Here is a 17,038-nt window from a genome sequence, read left to right on the forward strand (position 1 = left end):
CGCTGACCGCCGACCGCCGCTGTAACAGACGAGCCGCCGCTATTAGCTGCAGGCTAGTGGTGGTGGTGGTGATGGTAAATGTCCGCTTCCCGCTTTCCGCTTTTCCACTGGGCGGCGGCGGAGGCGGTGGCGGGCTGTGGCTGAGGCGGGCTGTGATGGCTCCGACTCCGGTTCTGATGGCAGCGTCACCCCGGCGCTTTCTGGCGTCTTGTTTCCCGCTCGCTGCTGCCACTGCTACTGCGGCTCTCTGCGGCTCTCTGCTCTCGCTGGCAGTGGCTGAGGCAGAGGCTGAGGCTGGGGGCCGGCTGGGGGCCGGGGCTTGAAGGAGACTGTGGCGGCAGCTGGCAATGGGTGAGCAGGCGGGTGGGGCGGGGGATACAGCCAACAACCAGGCGTGCGCGACCCCCCTAGACCCCAGTGGCTGACTGCTTCTTACCGCTCCTGCTCCTGCAGCTCTCCGCTCCACTCGGCACAGGACCCACAGGAGATGCCACCGGTCGCCGCACTGCCCTGCACTGCACTGGGTGTCCTCTGATGCGTCCTCTGATGCAGCTGCTGCGGCCGATAAAGCCTTGCTGCTTCCCCCGGCACCTGGCCACGGGTCATGGGACGTGAGTCCAACGCCTCCGGTCCGCCAGTCCGCGGGTCCGTTGTTCCGTGGTGCACAGACCTGCCGCTTCAAGCCTGGATACCCTGGTCACGGTGTGCTCAAGCCGTAAGCCTTTCCAGGCACCCGGGGTAATTCGCGGATCGCGATTCACGGCTGCCGCCCTTCGGCCTCCGCGGCTGCTTCTCCCGCTGCTGTGAGCCGGTAGTGTCTGCTGCGAGTCTGGACCTGTCCTGCCTGATCTAGACAAGTCAGGAAAATAGTAATTTTTTTTATGAAGCATGTCTTGTTTAGGCTTTTGGACTCTTTCTGAGTACACTGAAGGGCCCGTTGCCACCGCCGTAATATAGGGAAAAGAGAGTAGAAATGCGCAGTGATTGATTACCGCTCATCTGTGCCCTGTCACTCACTTTGAGTGATACTTGTTGCTATTTTTATTAATTGTATGAAAGCATGTGAAATAAGTGAGGGCAACAGGGCACTGCTGGTTCCTGCCCCGTCCTTATGTTACTTTATTTTTTATTTCCCGGCCTGACGTGAGCAGCGCATGGCTCATATTCGACAACTGTGACACCATAGTCATGGAGCTGTGATGGCCGAGTGGTTAAGGTGTTGGACTCGAAATCCAATGGGGTTTCCCTGCGCAGGTTCGAATCCTGCTTGCAGCGTCGTGCGATTTTGCATGAACACCATTTGGTTTGTTAAGGAAATGTTCACATCTCGTTACGCAATCCTCATCAAGTCACAGAGTTAAACAGCAAAAACTCAAACTAAATGTAAACATTGAGACTATTTCAACACTCAGGAAGTGTTTTAGAGAGCAGGTGGTTCGGAAGGGTTCGTAGTCTGGACCTGTTCTGCCTGAACTTGACTAGTCACGAAAAGAGTAATTTTTTTTACGTAGAGTGTCTTGTTTAGGCTTTTGGACTCTCTCTGAGTACACTTAAGGGCCCGGTCCCAGCGTCGTAATATAGGGAAAAGAGGGTAGAAATGCGCAGTGATTGATTACCGCTCATCTGTGCCCTGTCACTCACTTTGAGTGATACGTGTTGCTATTTTTATTAATTGTATGAAAGCAAGCGAAATAAGTGAGGGAAACAGAGCACTGCTGGTACCTACCCCTTCCTTCGGTTACTTTATTTTTTTAGGTCTCGGTCTGACGTGAGCAGCGCATGGCTCATATACGACAACAGTGACATCATACTCATGGAGCTACGATGGCTGAGTGGTTAAGGCGTTGGAATCGAAATCCAATGGGGTTTCCCTGCGCAGATTCGAATTCTGCTTCCAGCGACGTAAGATTTTGCATGAACATCATTAGGTTTGTTAAGTAAATAATCACTTCTCGTTATGCAATCCTCATCAAGTCACAGAGTTAAACGGCAAAAACTCAAACTATATGTAAACATTGAGAAAATTTCCTCACCCAGGAAGTGTTTTAGAGAGCAGGTGGCTCGGAAGGGTTCGTAGTCTGGAGCTGTCCGGTCAGATATAGACAAGTCACGAAAAGAGTAATTTTTTTTTATGAAGCGTGTCTTGTTTATTCTTTTGGACTCTTTCTGAGTACACTTAAGGGCCCATTGCAACCACCGTAATATAGGGAAAAGAGGGTAGAAATGTGCAGTGATTGATTACCGCTCATCTGTGCCCTGTCACTCACTTTGAGTGATACGTGTTGCTATTTTTATTAATTGTATGAAAGCATGCGAAATAGGTGAGGGCAACAGGGCACTGCTGGTACCTGCCTCGTCCTTCCGTTGCTTTATTTTTTAGGTCTCGGTCTGACGTGAGCAGTGCATGGCTCATATACGACAACATGGAGCTGCGATGGCCGAGTGGTTAAGGTGTTGGACTCGAAATCAATGGGGTTTCCCTGCGCAGGTCCTAATCCTGCTTGCAGCGTCGTGCTATTTTGCATGAACACCATTTGGTTTGTTAAGGAAATGTTCACTTCTCGTTACGCAATCCTCATCAAGTCACAGAGTTAAACAGCAAAAACTCAAACTAAATGTAAACATTAAGACAATTTCAACACTCAGGAAGTGTTTTAGAGAGCAGGTGGCTCGGAAGGGTTCATAGTCTGGACCTGTCCTGCCTGATCTAGACAAGTCAGGAAAACAGTAATTTTTTTTAGGAAGCATGTCTTGTTTAGGCTTTTGGACTCTTTCTGAGTACACTTAAGGGCCCGTTGCCACCGCCGTAATATAGGGAAAAGAGGGTAGAAATGCGCATTGATTGATTACCGCTCATCTGTGCCCTGTCACTCACTTTGAGTGATACGTGTTGCTATTTTTATTAATTGTATGAAAGCATGTGAAATAAGTGAGGGCAACAGGGCACTGCTGGTTCCTGCCCCGTCCTTATGTTACTTTATTTTTTAGGTCTCGGCCTGACGTGAGCAGCGCATGGCTCATATACGACAACAGTGACATCATACTCATGGAGCTGCGATGGCCGAGTGGTTAAGGTGTTGGACTCGAAATTCAATGGGGTTTCCCTGCACAGGTTCGAATCCTGCTTGCAGCATCAGGCGATTTTGCATGAACACCATTTGGTTTGTTAAGGAAATGTTCACTTCTCGTTACGCAATCCTCATCAAGTCACAGAGTTAAACAGCAAAAACTCAAACTAAATGTAAACATTAAGACAATTTCAACACTCAGGAAGTGTTTTAGAGAGCAGGTGGTTCGAAGGGTTCGTAGTCTGGACCTGTCCTGCCTGATCTTGACGAGTCACGAAAAGAGTAATTTTTTTTATGTAGAGTGTCTTGCTTAGGCTTTTGGACTCTTTCTGAGTACACTTAAGGGCCCGGTCCCAGCGCCGTAATATAGGGAAAAGAGGGTAGAAATGCGCAGTGATTGATTACTGCTCATCTGTGCCCTGTCACTCACTTTGAGTGATACGTGTTGCTATTTTTATTAATTGTATGAAAGCGAGCGAAATAAGTGAGGGCAACAGAGCACTGCTGGTACCTGCCCCTTCCTTCGGTTACTTTATTTTTTAGGTCTCGGTCTGACGTGAGCAGCGCATGGCTCATATACGACAACAGTGACATCATACTCTTGGAGCTGCGATGGCCGAGTGGTTAAGGCGTTGTACTCGAAATCCAAAGGGGTTTCCCTGCGCAGGTTCAAATCTTGCTTGCAGCGACGTACGATTTTGCATGAACACCATTTGGTTTGTTAAGGAAATTTTCACTTCTCGTCAGTCAATCCTCATCAAGTCACAGAGTTAAACAGCAAAAACAAACTAAATGTAAACATTAAGACAATTTCAACACTCAGGAAGTGTTTCAGAGAGCAGGTTGTTCGGAAGGGGTTCGTAGTCTGGACCTGTCCTGCCTGATCTTGACGAGTCACAAAAAGAGTAATTTTTTTATGTAGCGTGTCTTGTTTAGGCATTTGGACTATTTCTGAGTACTCTTAAGGGCCCATTCCCAGCGCCGTAATATAGGGAAAAGAGGGTAGGAATGTGCAGTGAGTGATTACCGCTCATCTGTGCCCTGTCACTCACTTTGCGTGATGCGTGTTGCTATTTTTATTAATTGTATGAAAGCATGCGAAATGAGTGAGGGAGACAGGGCACTGCTAGTATGTGCCCCGTCCTTCCGTTACTTTAATTTTTAGGTCTCGGCCTGATGTGAGCAGTGCATGGCTCGTATACGACAACAGTGACATCATACTCACGCAGTTGTGATGACCGAGTGGGTAAGGCGTTGGACTTGAAATCCAATGGGGTTTCCCTGCTTAGGTTCGAATCCTGCTTGCAGCGTCATGAGATTTTGCATGAACACCATTTGGTTTAGTTAAGTAAATGTTCACTTCTCGTTATGCAATCATCATCAAGTCACAGAGTTAAACGGCAAAAACTCAAACTAGATGTAAACATTGACACAATTTCCACACCCAGGAAGTGTTTTAGAGAGCAGGTGGCTCGGAAGGGTGCGTAGTCTGGAGCTGTCCTGCCTGATATAGACAAGTCAGGAAAAGAGCAATTTTTTTTATGAAGCGTGTCTTGTTTATTCTTTTGGACTCTTTCTGAGTACACTTAAGGACCTGTTGCCACCACCGTAATATAGGGAAAAGAGGGTAGAAATGTGCAGTGATTGATTACCGCTCATCTGTGCCCTGTCACTCACTTTGAGTGATACGTGTTGCTATTTTTATTAATTGTATGAATGCATGTGAAATAAGTGAGGGCAACAGGGCACTGCTGGTACCTGCCCCGTCCTTCCGTTACTTTAATTTTTAGGTCTCGGCCTGACGTGAGCAGCGCATGGCTCGTATACGACAACAGTGACATCATACTCATGGAGCTGCGATGGCCAAGTGGTTAAGGCGTTGGACTCGAAATCAATGGGGTTTCCCTGCGCAGGTCCGAATCAAGCTTGCAGCGTCGTGCAATTTTGCATGAACACCATTTGGTTTGTTAAGGAAATGTTTACTTCTCGTTACGCAATCCTCATCAAGTCACAGAGTTAAACAGCAAAAACTCAAACTAAATGTAAACATTAAGACAATTTCAACACTCAGGAAGTGTTTTAGAGAGCAGGTGGCTCGGAAGGGTTCGTAGTCTGGACCTGTCCTGCCTGATATTGACGATTCACGAAAAGAGTAATTTTTTTATGTAGCGTGTCTTGTTTAGGGTTTTGGACTCTTTCTGAGTACACTTAAGGGCCCATTCCCAGCACCGTAATATAGGGAAAAGAGGGCAGAAATATGCAGTGATTGATTACTGCTCATCTGTGCCCTGTCACTCACTTTGAGTGATGCGTGTTGCTATTTTTATTAATTGTATGAAAGCATGCGAAATAAGGGAGGGAGACAGGGCACTGCTGGTACGTGCCCCGTCCTTCCGTTACTTTAATTTTTAGGTCTCGGCCTGATGTGAGCAGCGCATGGCTCGTATATGACAACAGTGACATCATACTCTCACAGCTGCGATGGCCGAGTGGTTAAGGCGTTGGACTCGAAATCAATGGGGTTTCCATGCGCAGGTCCGAATCCTGCTTGCAGCGTCGTGCGATTTTGCATGAACACCATTTGGTTTGTTAAGGAAATGTTCACTTCTCGTTACGCAATCCTCATCAAGTCACAGAGTTAATCAGCAAAAACTCAAACTAAATGTAAACATTAAGACAATTTCAACACTCAGGAAGTGTTTTAGAGAGCAGGTGCCTCGGAAGGGTTCGTAGTCTGGACCTGTCCTGCCTGATCTAGACAAGTCAGGAAAAGAGTAATTTTTTTTTATGAAGCGTGTCTTGTTTAGGCTTTTGGACTCTTTCTGAGTACACTTAAGGGCCCGTTACCACCGCCGTAATATAGGGAAAAGAGGGTAGAAATGCGCATTGATTGATTACCGCTCATCTGTGCCCTGTCACTCACTTTGAGTGATACGTGTTGCTATTTTTATTAATTGTATGAAAGCATGTGAAATAAGTGAGGGCAACAGGGCACTGCTGGTTCCTGCCCCGTCCTTATGTTACTTTATTTTTTAGGTCTCGGCCTGACGTGAGCAGCGCATGGCTGATATACGACAACAGTGACATCATACTCATGGAGCTGCGATGGCCGAGTGGTTAAGGTGTTGGACTTGAAATTCATTGGGGTTTCCCTGCGCAGGTTCGAATCCTGCTTGCCGCATCAGGCAATTTTGCATGACCACCATTTGGTTTGTTAAGGAAATGTTCACATCTCGTTACGCAATCCTCATCAAGTCACAGAGTTAAACAGCAAAAACTCAAACTAAATGTAAACATTAAGACAATTTCAACACTCAGGAAGTGTTTTAGAGAGCAGGTGGTTCGAAGGGTTCGTAGTCTGGACCTGTCCTGCCTGATCTTGACGAGTCACGAAAAGAGTAATTTTTTTTATGTAGAGTGTCTTGCTTAGGCTTTTGGACTCTTTCTGAGTACATTTAAGGGCCCGGTCCCAGCACCGTAATATAGGGAAAAGAGGGTAGAAATGCGCAGTGATTGATTACTGCTCATCTGTGCCCTGTCACTCACTTTGAGTGATACGTGTTGCTATTTTTATTAATTGTATGAAAGCAAGCGAAATAAGTGAGGGCAACTGAGCACTGCTGGTACCTGCCCCTTCCTTCGGTTACTTTATTTTTTAGGTCTCGGTCTGACGTGAGCAGCGCATGGCTCATATACGACAACAGTGACATCATACTCTTGGAGCTGCGATGGCCGAGTGGTTAAGGCGTTGTACTCGAAATCCAAAGGGGTTTCCCTGCGCAGGTTCAAATCTTGCTTGCAGCGACGTACGATTTTGCATGAACACCATTTGGTTTGTTAAGGAAATTTTCACTTCTCGTCAGTCAATCCTCATCAAGTCACAGAGTTAAACAGCAAAAACAAACTAAATGTAAACATTAAGACAATTTCAACACTCAGGAAGTGTTTAAGAGAGCAGGTGGTTCGGAAGGGGTTCGTAGTCTGGACCTGTCCTGCCTGATCTTGACGAGTCACAAAAAGAGTAATTATTTTTTAAGTAGCGTGTCTTGTTTAGGCATTTGGACTCTTTCTGAGTACTCTTAAGGGCCCATTCCCAGCGCCGTAATATAGGGAAAAGAGGGTAGGAATGTGCAGTGATTGATTACCGCTCATCTGTGCCCTGTCACTCACTTTGAGTGATGCATGTTGCTATTTTTATTAATTGTATGAAAGCATGCAAAATGAGTGAGGGAGACAGGGCACTGCTGGTACGTGCCCCGTCCTTCCGTTACTTTAATTTTTAGGTCTCGGCCTGATGTGAGCAGCGCATGGCTCGTATACGACAACAGTGACGTCATACTCATGCAGCTGTGATGGCCGAGTGGTTAAGGCGTTGGACTTGAAATCCAATGTGGTTTCCCCGCTTAGGTTCGAATCAAGCTTGCAGCGTCATGAGATTTTGCATGAGCACGATTTGTTATAGTTAAGTAAATGTTCACTTCTCGTTATGCAATCATCATCAAGTCACAGAGTTAAACGACAAAAACTCAAACTAGATGTAAACATTGAGACAATTTCCACACCCAGGAAGTGTTTTAGAGAGCAGGTGGCTCGGAAGGGTTCGTAGTCTGGACCTGTCCTGCCTGATCTTGATGAGTCACAAAAAGAGTAATTTTTTTATGTAGCGTGTCTTGTTTAGGCATTTGGACTATTTCTGAGTACTCTTAAGGGCCCATTCCCAGCGCCGTAATATAGGGAAAAGAGGGTAGGAATGTGCAGTGAGTGATTACCGCTCATCTGTGCCCTGTCACTCACTTTGAGTGATGCGTGTTGCTATTTTTATTAATTGTATGAAAGCATGCGAAATGAGTGAGGGAGACAGGGCACTGCTGGTATGTGCCCCGTCCTTCCGTTACTTTAATTTTTAGGTCTCGGCCTGATGTGAGCAGTGCATGGCTCGTATACGACAACAGTGACATCATACTCACGCAGTTGTGATGACCGAGTGGGTAAGGCGTTGGACTTGAAATCCAATGGGGTTTCCCTGCTTAGGTTCGAATCCTGCTTGCAGCGTCATGAGATTTTGCATGAACACCATTTGGTTTAGTTAAGTAAATGTTCACTTCTCGTTATGCAATCATCATCAAGTCACAGAGTTAAACGGCAAAAACTCAAACTAGATGTAAACATTGACACAATTTCCACACCCAGGAAGTGTTTTAGAGAGCAGGTGGCTCGGAAGGGTTCGTAGTGTGGAGCTGTCCTGCCTGATATAGACAAGTCGCGAAAAGAGTAATTTTTTTTATGAAGCGTGTCTTGTTTATTCTTTTGGACTCTTTCTGAGTACACTTAAGGACCCGTTGCCACCACCGTAATATAGGGAAAAGAGGGTAGAAATGTGCAGTGATTGATTACCGCTCATCTGTGCCCTGGCTGTCACTCACTTTGAGTGATACGTGTTGCTATTTTTATTAATTGTATGAAAGCATGTGAAATAAGTGAGGGCAACAGGGCACTGCTGGTACCTGCCCCGTCCTTCCGTTACTTTAATTTTTAGGTCTCGGCCTGACGTGAGCAGCGCATGGCTCGTATACGACAACAGTGACATCATACTCATGGAGCTGCGATGGCCAAGTGGTTAAGGCGTTGGACTCGAAATCAATGGGGTTTCCCTGCGCAGGTCCGAATCCTGCTTGCAGCGTCGTGCAATTTTGCATGAACACCATTTGGTTTGTTAGGGAAATGTTTACTTCTCGTTACGCAATCCTCATCAAGTCACAGAGTTAAACAGCAAAAACTCAAACTAAATGTAAACATTAAGACAATTTCAACACTCAGGAAGTGTTTTAGAGAGCAGGTGGCTCGGAAGGGTTCGTAGTCTGGACCTGTCCTGCCTGATATTGACGATTCACGAAAAGAGTAATTTTTTTTATGTAGCGTGTCTTGTTTAGGCTTTTGGACTCTTTCTGAGTACACTTAAGGGCCCATTCTCAGCGCCGTAATATAGGGAAAAGAGGGCAGAAATATGCAGTGATTGATTACTGCTCATCTGTGCCCTGTCACTCACTTTGAGTGATGCGTGTTGCTATTTTTATTAATTGTATGAAAGCATGCGAAATAAGGGAGGGAGACAGGGCACTGCTGGTACGTGCCCCGTCCTTCCGTTACTTTAATTTTTAGGTCTCAGCCTGATGTGAGCAGCGCATGGCTCGTATACGACAACAGTGACATCATACTCTCGCAAATGCGATGGCCGAGTGGTTAAGGCGTTGGACTCGAAATCAATGGGGTTTCCCTGCGCAGGTCCGAATCCTGCTTGCAGCGTCGTGCGATTTTGCATGAACACCATTTGGTTTGTTAAAGAAAATGTTCACTTCTCGTTACGCAATCCTCATCAAGTCACAGAGTTAATCAGCAAAAACTCAAACTAAATGTAAACATTAAGACAATTTCAACACTCAGGAAGTGTTTTAGAGAGCAGGTGCCTCGGAAGGGTTCGTAGTCTGGACCTGTCCTGCCTGATCTAGACAAGTCAGGAAAAGAGTAATTTTTTTTATGAAGCGTGTCTTGTTTAGGCTTTTGGACTCTTTCTGAGTACACTTAAGGGCCCGTTACCACCGCCGTAATATAGGGAAAAGAGGGTAGAAATGCGCAGTGATTGATTACCGCTCATCTGTGCCCTGTTACTCACTTTGAGTGATACGTGTTGCTATTTTTATTAATTTTATGAAAGCAAGCGAAATAAGTGAGGGCAACAGAGCACTGCTGGTACCTGCCCCTTCCTTCAGTTACTTTATTTTTTAAGTCTCGGTCTGACGTGAGCAGCGCATGGCTCATATACGACAACAGTGACATCATACTCATGGAGCTGAGATGGCCGAGTGGTTAAGGCGTTGGACTCGAAATCCAATGGGGTTTCTCTGCGCAGGTTCGAATCCTGCTTGCAGCGACGTAAGATTTTGCATGAACACCATTTGGTTTGTTAAGGAAATTTTCACTTCTCGTTAGTCAATCCTCATCAAGTCACAGAGTTAAACAGCATAAATTCAAACTAAATGTAAACATTAAGACAATTTCAACACTTAGGAAGTGTTTGAAGAGAGCAGGTGGTTCGTAAGGGTTCGTAGTCTGGACCTGTCCTGCCTGATCTTGACGAGTCACAAAAAGAGTAATTATTTTTTAAGTAGCGTGTCTTGTTTATTCTTTTGGACTCTTTCTGAGTACACTTAAGGACCCGTTGCCACCACCGTAATATAGGGAAAAGAGGGTAGAAATGTGCAGTGATTGATTACCGCTCATCTGTGCCCTGGCTGTCACTCACTTTGAGTGATACGTGTTGCTATTTTTATTAATTGTATGAAAGCATGTGAAATAAGTGAGGGCAACAGGGCACTGCTGGTACCTGCCCCGTCCTTCCGTTACTTTAATTTTTAGGTCTCGGCCTGACGTGAGCAGCGCATGGCTCGTATACGACAACAGTGACATCATACTCATGGAGCTGCGATGGCCAAGTGGTTAAGGCGTTGGACTCGAAATCAATGGGGTTTCCCTGCGCAGGTCCGAATCCTGCTTGCAGCGTCGTGCAATTTTGCATGAACACCATTTGGTTTGTTAGGGAAATGTTTACCTTTCGTTACGCAATCCTCATCAAGTCACAGAGTTAAACAGCAAAAACTCAAACTAAATGTAAACATTAAGACAATTTCAACACTCAGGAAGTGTTTTAGAGAGCAGGTGGCTCGGAAGGGTTCGTAGTCTGGACCTGTCCTGCCTGATATTGACGATTCACGAAAAGAGTAATTTTTTTTATGTAGCGTGTCTTGTTTAGGCTTTTGGACTCTTTCTGAGTACACTTAAGGGCCCATTCTCAGCGCCGTAATATAGGGAAAAGAGGGCAGAAATATGCAGTGATTGATTACTGCTCATCTGTGCCCTGTCACTCACTTTGAGTGATGCGTGTTGCTATTTTTATTAATTGTATGAAAGCATGCGAAATAAGGGAGGGAGACAGGGCACTGCTGGTACGTGCCCCGTCCTTGCCCTGGCTGTCACTCACTTTGAGTGATACGTGTTGCTATTTTTATTAATTGTATGAAAGCATGTGAAATAAGTGAGGGCAACAGGGCACTGCTGGTACCTGCCCCGTCCTTCCGTTACTTTAATTTTTAGGTCTCGGCCTGACGTGAGCAGCGCATGGCTCGTATACGACAACAGTGACATCATACTCATGGAGCTGCGATGGCCAAGTGGTTAAGGCGTTGGACTCGAAATCAATGGGGTTTCCCTGCGCAGGTCCGAATCCTGCTTGCAGCGTCGTGCAATTTTGCATGAACACCATTTGGTTTGTTAGGGAAATGTTTACCTTTCGTTACGCAATCCTCATCAAGTCACAGAGTTAAACAGCAAAAACTCAAACTAAATGTAAACATTAAGACAATTTCAACACTCAGGAAGTGTTTTAGAGAGCAGGTGGCTCGGAAGGGTTCGTAGTCTGGACCTGTCCTGCCTGATATTGACGATTCACGAAAAGAGTAATTTTTTTTATGTAGCGTGTCTTGTTTAGGCTTTTGGACTCTTTCTGAGTACACTTAAGGGCCCATTCTCAGCGCCGTAATATAGGGAAAAGAGGGCAGAAATATGCAGTGATTGATTACTGCTCATCTGTGCCCTGTCACTCACTTTGAGTGATGCGTGTTGCTATTTTTATTAATTGTATGAAAGCATGCGAAATAAGGGAGGGAGACAGGGCACTGCTGGTACGTGCCCCGTCCTTCCGTTACTTTAATTTTTAGGTCTCAGCCTGATGTGAGCAGCGCATGGCTCGTATACGACAACAGTGACATCATACTCTCGCAAATGCGATGGCCGAGTGGTTAAGGCGTTGGACTCGAAATCAATGGGGTTTCCCTGCGCAGGTCCGAATCCTGCTTGCAGCGTCGTGCGATTTTGCATGAACACCTTTTGGTTTGTTAAAGAAAATGTTCACTTCTCGTTACGCAATCCTCATCAAGTCACAGAGTTAATCAGCAAAAACTCAAACTAAATGTAAACATTAAGACAATTTCAACACTCAGGAAGTGTTTTAGAGAGCAGGTGCCTCGGAAGGGTTCGTAGTCTGGACCTGTCCTGCCTGATCTAGACAAGTCAGGAAAAGAGTAATTTTTTTTATGAAGCGTGTCTTGTTTAGGCTTTTGGACTCTTTCTGAGTACACTTAAGGGCCCGTTACCACCGCCGTAATATAGGGAAAAGAGGGTAGAAATGCGCAGTGATTGATTACCACTCATCTGTGCCCTGTTACTCACTTTGAGTGATACGTGTTGCTATTTTTATTAATTTTATGAAAGCAAGCGAAATAAGTGAGGGCAACAGAGCACTGCTGGTACCTGCCCCTTCCTTCAGTTACTTTATTTTTTAAGTCTCGGTCTGACGTGAGCAGCGCATGGCTCATATACGACAACAGTGACATCATACTCATGGAGCTGAGATGGCCGAGTGGTTAAGGCGTTGGTCTCGAAATCCAATGGGGTTTCTCTGCGCAGGTTCGAATCCTGCTTGCAGCGAAGTAAGATTTTGCATGAACACCATTTGGTTTGTTAAGGAAATTTTCACTTCTCGTTAGTCAATCCTCATCAAGTCACAGAGTTAAACAGCATAAATTCAAACTAAATGTAAACATTAAGACAATTTCAACACTTAGGAAGTGTTTGAAGAGAGCAGGTGGTTCGTAAGGGTTCGTAGTCTGGACCTGTCCTGCCTGATCTTGACGAGTCACAAAAAGAGTAATTATTTTTTAAGTAGCGTGTCTTGTTTAGGCATTTGGACTCTTTCTGAGTACTCTTAAGGGCCCATTCCCAGCGCCGTAATATAGGGAAAAGAGGGTAGGAATGTGCAGTGATTGATTACCGCTCATCTGTGCCCTGTCACTCACTTTGAGTGATGCATGTTGCTATTTTTATTAATTGTATGAAAGCATGCGAAATGAGTGAGGGAGACAGGGCACTGCTGGTACGTGCCCCGTCCTTCCGTTACTTTAATTTTTAGGTCTCGGCCTGATGTGAGCAGCGCATGGCTCGTATACGACAACAGTGACATCATACTCATGCAGCTGCGATGGCCGAGTGGTTAAGGCGTTGGACTTGAAATCCAATGGGGTTTCCCCATGTAGGTTCGAATCCTGCTTGCAGCGTCATGAGATTTTGCATGAACACCATTTGGTTTAGTTAAGTAAATGTTCACTTCTCGTTATGCAATCCTCATCAAGTCACAGAGTTAAACGGCAAAAACTCAAACTAGATGTAAACATTGAGACAATTTCTACACCCAGGAAGTGTTTTAGAGAGCAGGTGGCTAGGAAGGGTTTGTAGTCTGGACCTGTCCTGCCTGATCTAGACAAGTCAGGAAAAGAGTAATTTTTTTTATGAAGCGTGTCTTGTTTAGGCTTTTGGACTTTTTCTGAGTACACTTAAGGGCCCGTTGCCAGCGCCGTAATAGAGGGAAAAGAGGGTAGAAATGCACAGTGAATGATTACCGCTCATCAGTTCCCTGTCACTCACTTTGAGTGATACGTGATGCTATTTTTATTAATTGTATGAAAGCATATGAAATAAGTGAGGGCAACAGGGCACTGCTGGTTCCTGCCCCGTCCTTATGTTACTTTATTTTTTAGGTCTGGGCCTGACGTGAGCAACGCATGGCTCATATACGACAACAGTGACATCATACTCATCGAGCTGCGATGGCCGAGTGGTTAAGGCATTGGACTCGAAATTCAATGGGGTTTCCCTGTGCAGGTTCGAATCCTGCTTGCAGCATCGGGTGATTTTGCATGAACACCATTTAGTTTGTTAAGGAAATGTTTACTTCTCGTTACGCAATCCTCATCAAGTCACAGAGTTAAACAGCAAAAACTCAAACTAAATGTAAACATTAAGACAATTTCAACACTCAGGAAGTGTTTTAGAGAGCAGGTGGTTCGAAGGGTTCGTAGTCTGGACCTGTCCTGCCTGATCTTGATGAGTCACGAAAAGAGTAATTTTTTTTTATGTAGAGTGTCTTGTTTAGGCTTTTGGACTCTTTCTGAGTACACTTAAGGGCCCGTTGCCACCACCGTAATATAGGGAAAAGAGGGTAGAAATGCGCAGTGATTGATTACTGCTCATCTGTGCCCTGTCACTCACTTTGAGTGATACCTGTTGTTATTTTTATTAATTGTATGAAAGCATGCGAAATAAGTGAGGGCAACAGTGCACTGCTGGTACCTGACCCGTCCTTCCGTTGCTCTATTTTTTAGGTCTCGGTCTGACGTGCGCAGTGCATGGCTCGTATACGACAACATGGAGCTGTGATGGCAGAGTGGTTAAGGCGTTGGACTCGAAATCTATGGGGTTTCCCTGTGCAGGTCCGAATCCTGCTTGCAGCCTCGTGCGATTTTGCATGAACACCAGTTGGTTTAGTTAAGTAAATGTTCACTTCTCGTTATGCAATCATCATCAAGTCACAGAGTTAAACGGCAAAAACTCAAACTAGATGTAAACATTGAGACAATTTCCTCACCCAGGAAGCGTTTTAGAGAGCAGGTGGCTCGGAAGGGTTCGTAGTCTGGAGCTGTCCTGCCTGATATAGACAAGTCACGAAAAGAGTCATTTTTTTTATGAAGAGTGTCTTGTTTATTCTTTTGGACTCTTTCTGAGTACACTTAAGGGCCCGTTGCCACCACCGTAAAATAGGGAAAAGAGGGTAGGAATGTGCAGTGATTGATTACCGCTCATCTGTGCCCTGTCACTCACTTTGAGTGATACGTGTTGCTATTTTTATTAATTGTATGAAAGCATACGAAATAAGTGAGGGCAACAGGGCACTGCTGGTACCTGCCCCGTCCTTCCGTTGCTTTATTTTTTAGGTCTCGGTCTGACGTGAGCAGTTCATGGCTCGTATACGACAACATGGAGCTGCGATGGCCGAGTGGTTAAGGTGTTGGACTCGAAATCAATGGGGTTTCCCTGCGCAGGTCCGAATCCTGCTTGCAGCGACCTACGATTTTGCATGAACATCATTTGGTTTGATAAGGAAATGTTCACTTCTCGTTACGCAATCCTCATCAAGTAACAGAGTTAAACAGCAAAAACTCAAACTAAATGTAAACATTAAGACAATTTCAACACTCAGAAAGTGTTTTAGAGAGCAGGTGGTTCGAAGGGTTCGTAGTCTGGACCTGTCCTGCCTGATCTTGACGAGTCACGAAAAGAGTAATTTTTTTTATGTAGAGTGTCTTGTTTAGGCTTTTGGACTCTTTCTGAGTACACTTAAGGGTCCGGTCCCTGCGCCGTAATATAGGGAAAAGAAGGTAGAAATGCGCAGTGATTGATTACTGCTCATCTGTGCCCTGTCACTCACTTTGAGTGATACGTGTTGCTATTTTTATTAATTGTATGAAAGCAAGCGAAATAAGTGAGGGAAACAGAGCACTGCTGGTACCTGCCCTGTCCTTATGTTACTTCATTTTTTAGGTCTCGGTCTGACGTGAGCAGCGCATGGCTCATATACGACAACAGTGACATCATACTCATGGAGCTGCGATGGCTGAGTGGTTAAGGCTTTGGACTCGAAATGTAATGGGGTTTTCCTGCGCAGGTTCGAATCCTACTTGCAGCGTCGTACGATTTTGCATGAACACCATTTGGTTTGTTCAGGAAATGTTCACTTCTCGTTACACAATCCTCATCAAGTCACATAGTTAAACAGCAAAAACTCAAACTAGATGTAAACATTGAGACAATTTCCACACCCAGGAAGTGTTTTAGAGAGCAGGTGGCTCGGAAGGGTTCGTAGTCTGGAGCTGTCCTGCCTGATATAGACAAGTCACGAAAAGAGTAATTTTTTTTTATGAAGTGTGTCTTGTTTATTCTTTAGGACTCTTTCTGAGTACACTTAAGGGCCCGTTGCCCAGCCGTAATATAGGGAAAAGAGGGTAGAAATGTGCAGTGATTGATTACCGCTCATCTATGCCCTGTCACTCACTTTGAGTGATACGTGTTGCTATTTTTATTAATTGTATGAAAGCATGTGAAATAAGTGAGGGCAACAGGGCACTGCTTGTTCCTGCCCCGTCCTTATGTTACTTTATTTTTTAGCTCTCGGCCTGACGTGAGCAGCGCATGGCTCATATACGACAACAGTGACATCATAATCAAGGCGCTGCGATGGCCGAGTGGTTAAGGCGTTGGACTCGAAATTCAATGAGGTTTCCCTGCGCAGGTTCGAATCCTGCTTGCAGCATCGGTCGATTTTGCATGAACACCATTTGGTTTGTTAAGGAAATGTTCACTTCTCGTTACGCAATCCTCATCAAGTCACAGAGTTAAACAGCAAAAATTCTAACTAAATGTAAACATTAGGACAATTTCAACACTCAGGAAGTGTTTAAGAGAGCAGGTGGTTCGGAAGGGGTTCGTAGTCTGGACCGGTCCTGCCTGATCTTGACATGTCACAAAAAGAGTAATTTTTTTATGTAGAGTGTCTTGTTTAGGCATTTGGACTCTTTCTGAGTACTCTTAAGGGCCCATTCCCAGCGCCGTAATATAGGGAAAAGAGGGTAGGAATGTGCAGTGAGTGATTACCGCTCATCTGTGCCCTGTCACTCACTTTGAGTGATGCGTGTTGCTATTTTTATTAATTGTATGAAAGCATGCGAAATGAGTGAGGGAGACAGGGCACTGCTGGTATGTGCCCCGTCCTCCCGTTACTTTAATTTTTAGGTCTCGGCCTGATGTGAGCAGCACATGGCTCGTATACGACAACAGTGACATCATACTCACGCAGCTGTGATGACCGAGTGGGTAAGGCGTTGGACTTGAAATCCAATGGGGTTTCCCCGCTTAGGTGCAAATCCTGCTTGCAGCGTCATGAGATTTTGCATGAACACCATTTGGTTTAGTTAAGTAAATGTTCACTTCTCGTTATGCAATCATCATCAAGTCACAGAGTTAAACGG

The 17,038-nt window shown here is 45.3% G+C and overlaps 20 non-coding genes across 20 annotated transcripts; all 20 read left to right on the forward strand.

Moving 5' to 3' along the window:
- The first annotated feature begins 1,193 nt into the window (after nucleotides 1–1,193).
- Nucleotides 1,194–1,275, forward strand: TRNAS-CGA (transfer RNA serine (anticodon CGA)). Its single transcript has one exon. It is a non-coding gene; the product is annotated as a tRNA-Ser (tRNA).
- A 1,776-nt stretch (nucleotides 1,276–3,051) lies between these two features.
- Nucleotides 3,052–3,133, forward strand: TRNAS-CGA (transfer RNA serine (anticodon CGA)). Its single transcript has one exon. It is a non-coding gene; the product is annotated as a tRNA-Ser (tRNA).
- A 541-nt stretch (nucleotides 3,134–3,674) lies between these two features.
- TRNAS-CGA (transfer RNA serine (anticodon CGA)) lies at nucleotides 3,675–3,756 on the forward strand. The gene has a single exon. It is a non-coding gene; the product is annotated as a tRNA-Ser (tRNA).
- A 540-nt stretch (nucleotides 3,757–4,296) lies between these two features.
- TRNAS-UGA (transfer RNA serine (anticodon UGA)) lies at nucleotides 4,297–4,378 on the forward strand. Its single transcript has one exon. It is a non-coding gene; the product is annotated as a tRNA-Ser (tRNA).
- A 1,165-nt stretch (nucleotides 4,379–5,543) lies between these two features.
- TRNAS-CGA (transfer RNA serine (anticodon CGA)) lies at nucleotides 5,544–5,624 on the forward strand. The gene is given in 2 exon segments: nucleotides 5,544–5,580; nucleotides 5,591–5,624. It is a non-coding gene; the product is annotated as a tRNA-Ser (tRNA).
- Nucleotides 5,625–6,167: 543 nt separating this feature from the next.
- TRNAS-UGA (transfer RNA serine (anticodon UGA)) lies at nucleotides 6,168–6,249 on the forward strand. The gene has a single exon. It is a non-coding gene; the product is annotated as a tRNA-Ser (tRNA).
- A 541-nt stretch (nucleotides 6,250–6,790) lies between these two features.
- TRNAS-CGA (transfer RNA serine (anticodon CGA)) lies at nucleotides 6,791–6,872 on the forward strand. Its single transcript has one exon. It is a non-coding gene; the product is annotated as a tRNA-Ser (tRNA).
- Nucleotides 6,873–7,414: 542 nt separating this feature from the next.
- Nucleotides 7,415–7,496, forward strand: TRNAS-UGA (transfer RNA serine (anticodon UGA)). Its single transcript has one exon. It is a non-coding gene; the product is annotated as a tRNA-Ser (tRNA).
- A 542-nt stretch (nucleotides 7,497–8,038) lies between these two features.
- TRNAS-UGA (transfer RNA serine (anticodon UGA)) lies at nucleotides 8,039–8,120 on the forward strand. The gene has a single exon. It is a non-coding gene; the product is annotated as a tRNA-Ser (tRNA).
- A 547-nt stretch (nucleotides 8,121–8,667) lies between these two features.
- TRNAS-CGA (transfer RNA serine (anticodon CGA)) lies at nucleotides 8,668–8,748 on the forward strand. The gene has a single exon. It is a non-coding gene; the product is annotated as a tRNA-Ser (tRNA).
- A 1,166-nt stretch (nucleotides 8,749–9,914) lies between these two features.
- On the forward strand, nucleotides 9,915–9,996 carry TRNAS-CGA (transfer RNA serine (anticodon CGA)). Its single transcript has one exon. It is a non-coding gene; the product is annotated as a tRNA-Ser (tRNA).
- A 548-nt stretch (nucleotides 9,997–10,544) lies between these two features.
- TRNAS-CGA (transfer RNA serine (anticodon CGA)) lies at nucleotides 10,545–10,625 on the forward strand. The gene has a single exon. It is a non-coding gene; the product is annotated as a tRNA-Ser (tRNA).
- A 654-nt stretch (nucleotides 10,626–11,279) lies between these two features.
- Nucleotides 11,280–11,360, forward strand: TRNAS-CGA (transfer RNA serine (anticodon CGA)). Its single transcript has one exon. It is a non-coding gene; the product is annotated as a tRNA-Ser (tRNA).
- A 1,166-nt stretch (nucleotides 11,361–12,526) lies between these two features.
- On the forward strand, nucleotides 12,527–12,608 carry TRNAS-CGA (transfer RNA serine (anticodon CGA)). The gene has a single exon. It is a non-coding gene; the product is annotated as a tRNA-Ser (tRNA).
- A 544-nt stretch (nucleotides 12,609–13,152) lies between these two features.
- On the forward strand, nucleotides 13,153–13,234 carry TRNAS-UGA (transfer RNA serine (anticodon UGA)). Its single transcript has one exon. It is a non-coding gene; the product is annotated as a tRNA-Ser (tRNA).
- Nucleotides 13,235–13,777: 543 nt separating this feature from the next.
- TRNAS-CGA (transfer RNA serine (anticodon CGA)) lies at nucleotides 13,778–13,859 on the forward strand. The gene has a single exon. It is a non-coding gene; the product is annotated as a tRNA-Ser (tRNA).
- A 1,136-nt stretch (nucleotides 13,860–14,995) lies between these two features.
- Nucleotides 14,996–15,076, forward strand: TRNAS-CGA (transfer RNA serine (anticodon CGA)). Its single transcript has one exon. It is a non-coding gene; the product is annotated as a tRNA-Ser (tRNA).
- A 541-nt stretch (nucleotides 15,077–15,617) lies between these two features.
- TRNAS-CGA (transfer RNA serine (anticodon CGA)) lies at nucleotides 15,618–15,699 on the forward strand. Its single transcript has one exon. It is a non-coding gene; the product is annotated as a tRNA-Ser (tRNA).
- A 542-nt stretch (nucleotides 15,700–16,241) lies between these two features.
- TRNAS-CGA (transfer RNA serine (anticodon CGA)) lies at nucleotides 16,242–16,323 on the forward strand. Its single transcript has one exon. It is a non-coding gene; the product is annotated as a tRNA-Ser (tRNA).
- A 542-nt stretch (nucleotides 16,324–16,865) lies between these two features.
- TRNAS-UGA (transfer RNA serine (anticodon UGA)) lies at nucleotides 16,866–16,947 on the forward strand. The gene has a single exon. It is a non-coding gene; the product is annotated as a tRNA-Ser (tRNA).
- Nucleotides 16,948–17,038: the final 91 nt, after the last annotated feature.

Source organism: Lissotriton helveticus, chromosome 11, assembly GCF_964261635.1.
Source record: "Lissotriton helveticus chromosome 11, aLisHel1.1, whole genome shotgun sequence".
NCBI lineage: Eukaryota > Metazoa > Chordata > Amphibia > Caudata > Salamandridae > Lissotriton > Lissotriton helveticus.